Genomic DNA, 4322 nt, shown 5'->3' with positions numbered 1-4322 from the left:
GGAGAGCGCCGCGGTTCTCACTGGGAATGATGGGGCCGGGATCTCCCTTGACCTTTTCCATGTCCTGCTCTCTCCAGCCCCGGGTTTGCTGCTCCTGTTTCGGGCCAGCAGCAAATTCCCGCTGGAAATCCCAAAGGAGGGAGTGAGCAGCAGCCCTGGGCAGGGAGGGGAGGGAATAGCGGCGGGGTTCGTGGTGTGGAGCCATCCCCGCTCCTCCTGCCTGGGATGCTAGGGATTTTTGGGAAAAGCGAGCTGGTGGTCGGTGCTGTGAGGGAAAAAGGGCTGGGCTGGGGCTGGGGGGAGGCGAGGAACGGGAATTCAGGACTTTGGAAGGTGCTAAAAGAGGCAGGAGCGAACGAAGCCTCCAGCAAAGCGGGCCCGGCAGAAAGGCAGAACCGGCTCGGGGCTCGTCCCGGTCCGTGCCCGGCTATTCCCGGTGCTCCTGCCGGGGAAATATTTCGGGATGGGTGAATGAGCTGCACCTCGGGACTGCAGTGACGCACAGCGCTGGGGACACGGGGGTGGCACTGAGGGGACCCGACCGTCCCCGCTCCTCACGGGGGCGAGGTTTGGCAGCCGAAAGCGAAACCTTTCCCTGCCTCCATCCCTCCTTGGCACAGAATTCCCGCTGGCGCCCGCGACGTGCGGGAAGGGAGGAGGCAGGAGTCGGGAACGGGCCATTCCCGAGCCGGGAGCGGGAATTTTGGCAGCCCCGTGGGGTGGGAACGCCGAGGAGCCCAGAGCCCGGGGGGAATTTTTGGGTGCAGCGCACGGACTCGGAGCTCTTCCCACTCCCAGCTCCACCGGTGGGACCCCAAAGCTCCAAAATCCCGGGAAAGAGGCTCGGGAGCAGCGCACGAAGGTGACGCTCAAGAATTCCCACCCTGGAATGGGTGGCAGCGGGCGCAGGGAGCCAGAATTCCAGTTTGGCCGCCCAAAATCCCTTTCCTTGCCCAAAAACCCGGCGCAGAGCGGGGGTGCGAGCACCGCGGGGACAAGCGGGAGGCCCCGGGTGACAGCGACACAGGCGGGGCTCACAGGACAAACCAGCCAGGACAAACCGCGGAGGTTTTATTGCCGAAATCCCTGAGGAAAGCAGCGCAGGCCGAGCCCTGCGGGTGTGTTTTCTCCCGGGACACGCTCCGCTGCTTCCTGAAATCCAGCCAGCCAAAACCCGGGATTTGTTGTGGCCTCGGGGCTGCCCGGGGGGAGCCGCGATGTCCCCACGCTGTCACCTCGCTGTCCCGGGGGTTATTCTGGGATGTGAGCTCTCCCGGGAAGCTCCAGCGCATGGGGTCAGCCATTCCAGCAGCTTTTCCAGGCTTTTCCTGGCACAGGCGGAGCAGCAATGAACAAAAACCACCAGGAGCATTTGGGGTTTTAACCCCAGGGTCATTTTTGGGGCTGTTCTGTGGTCTTTGTGAGGGTCCCCAGGACGAGGGAAGAGATGAATCTGACTCCACGATCTCAGAAGGCTGATTTATTATTTTATGGTGTTATGTTATATTAAAAGGATGCTGTACTAAACTATACTAAACTATATAGAGAAAAGGATACATCAGAAGGTTTAACAAGAGTGATGATGGAAACTCGTGACTGACTCCTCAGAGTCCGACACAGCCCGACCGTGAGTGGTCATTAAGTCAAAACAATTAACGTGAAACCAATCAAGCATGCACCTCTTGGTAAACAATGTCCAAACACATTCCACAGCAGCAAAACGCAGGAGAAGCAAATCAGATAATTATTGTTGTCATTTTTCACTGAGGCTTCTCAGCTTCCCAGGAGAGAAATCCTGGGCAAAGAGATTTTTCAGAAAATATGACAGTGACGCTATTCCACATGCTTCAAACAAAAACCACCAGGAACGTTTGGGTTTTTACACCAGGGTCGTTTTTGGGGCTATTCCAGCCCGGGGGCTGCTCCAGGAGGAGGATTTGTCATGCAGGACCATCCTGTATCCCCACGGAAGGATTGGGACACCCCGGGAATCCTTTCCCACTGAGATCGGGATCCCCCGGAGCCGGGATTGCAGGGATGGAGAGGCGCTGCTGCATCCCGGCCGCGCCTTCCCTTAAAATCCATTTGCGGCATTCCAAGGGTGGGGATCCCGGATCCCTGCGGCGCTCCCGGCTCGCTCCCGGCTGCCTCAGCCCTGCCCAGCCGCTTTTCCCAGCCCGGGATGCGGCAGCTCCGCTTTGGGGGATTTTTGGCTGCCGTGCTCCCCGTTTTTCCCCGAGGATCCCGGGGTTTAACCCGGGGTCTGTCTGTCTGTCTGTCTGTCTGTCCCTCTGCTTTCCCGGGGTCCAGGCTGGGATGGGGAGTGATCCAGGTGGGATCCAAGGGGGATCCAGGTGAGATCTGAGAGGATCTGGGTGGGATCTGAGAAGGGGATCTAGGTGGGATCTGAGAGGAGGACTGAGGGATCTGAGGGGGATCCAGGCAGGATCTGAGAGGAAGACTGAGGGATCTGAGGGGGATTCAGGCTGGATCTGAGAGGGATCCGAGTGGGACCCGAGGGGGATCCAGGCGGGACAAGGGCTGGGCGGATCAGGGGGAGGGGTCTGAGCGGGAAATGCGGCGCTTTAGGGGAAATGAGATGGCCCGGGAGAAACCGGGGGAAGTTAAACTCGGGATGATCCCCTCCTCCTCCTCCTCCTCCTCCTCCTCCTCCTCGCCCCATGGGATGGGATGCCCCAAACCCCAATCCCCCTGGCAGCTTTGAAGCCTGGCAATAAAGCAGCGAGCAGAAATTCGTTTTAACGGAGGAAGGGAATAAAAACCCTCATTTTTTTAATTCCAGTTTCACATCAAAGCCGATCCTGGACCCCCCCTCTGGGTCTCGAGCATCCCCAAATCTCTGAGGGATGCTGAGGAGGATGGTGAGCCTTCCTCTCGTGCCAGGGAAAACCCTCCAGGGTGCGTTTGCCAGCCAAACCTTTCATTTTCAACACGATTGTGACAAAAAAGAATTTTCCCCGCCAGAATTCGAGTCCCGGGGGGTTCTGGGCGAGATTTCACCGCCGGGATTTTCCCGGATCCGCTCGGGGAGAGCGGGGAGGAGCCCGGGACGAAAACCCTGCGGGGAATAGAAGAAACTGGGGGGAAATCCCTCAAATTCAGCGGGGAGCCGAGCGGGACGGACCCCCAGAGGGACCCTGTGGGGCGGGGGGGTCCCTCTGTAGGGCAGAGGAGACTTTGTGGGGCAGGAGGGCCCTTCTGTAGGATTTATGGGGCAGGGGGTGTCCCTTTAGGACAGGGGGGGTCTCTACGGGGCACAGAGGTCCCTGTAGGGTTTTCTATGGGGCAGGGAGGTCTCTATGGGGCAGGGACCCACAGAGAAAGCCCTTATAGGGTTTCTGTGGGGCAGGGAGGTCTCTGTAGGGTATCTATGGGGCAGAGAGGTCCCTATAGGGTATCTATGGGGCAGGGACCCACAGAGAAAGCCCTTATAGGGTTTCTGTGGGGCAGGGAGGTCTCTGTAGGGTATCTATGGGGCAGAGAGGTCCCTATAGGGTATCTATGGGACAGAGGGGTCTCTATAGGGTTTCTATGGGGCAGGGAGGTCTCTATAGGGTCTCTATGGGGCAGGGAGGTCCCTATAGAGTATCTATGGGGCAGAGGGTCTCTGTAGGGTTTCTGTGGGGCAGGGAGGTCCCTGTGCAGCAGGTGCAGTTTCGGGGTCAGGCAGTGAAGCCGCAGCTCCAGGTGCTGCTCCCGGGAGGCCTCGGGCACCCCGGGGAGGTGGCACTGTCCCCTGAGTGTCCCCTGCGGGACATGCCATCGCATCCCATGGGCTCGGGGGGCAGAGAGCCCGCAGAGCTGGGAGCTGCGCCCCCAAATCCCTTCCCGGCCCCAAATCCCCGAGTGCCACTGCAGCGGGGGGTGCCGGTGTCCCCGGGGGTGACTCCCGAGGGGAGGGGTGGCCCTGGTGTCACCCGCTCGCTCCAAAGGTGACAAAAACCCCCGCGGTGTCACCTCCCCCGCGCGACGAGAGCGCTGCGGAGGGACCGCGCTGGTGGCCGGCGTGGGTGGCACTGGGGACAAGGCCACGCGGGGGAGGTGACGCGGATCTGTCCCGCTCCTCCCGAGCTGCGGGGGCGGGGCAGCGCTTTTGTCACCGCTTCTGTCACCAGGGCTGGAGATGAAGTGTCGCTGCGGGTCCCTTGGCACCCCCGAGCCCTTCCTGTCCCCCCAGCTCCTGCCAGAGCCCCCGGGCCAGGGGACACGGCTGTCCCCTCGTGCTCTGGGAGTGGCTCGGTGACTTCTCCGGGTGGGGGACAAGGGCAGGACCCGTGAGGGGACACCTGTGTGACAGGGGA

This window comes from Pyrgilauda ruficollis, unplaced genomic scaffold (genome assembly GCF_017590135.1).
Source record: "Pyrgilauda ruficollis isolate IOZ18807 unplaced genomic scaffold, ASM1759013v1 scaffold96, whole genome shotgun sequence".
NCBI classification, from domain to species: Eukaryota; Metazoa; Chordata; class Aves; order Passeriformes; family Passeridae; genus Pyrgilauda; species Pyrgilauda ruficollis.
Note: the sequence above shows the minus strand (reverse complement) of the source record.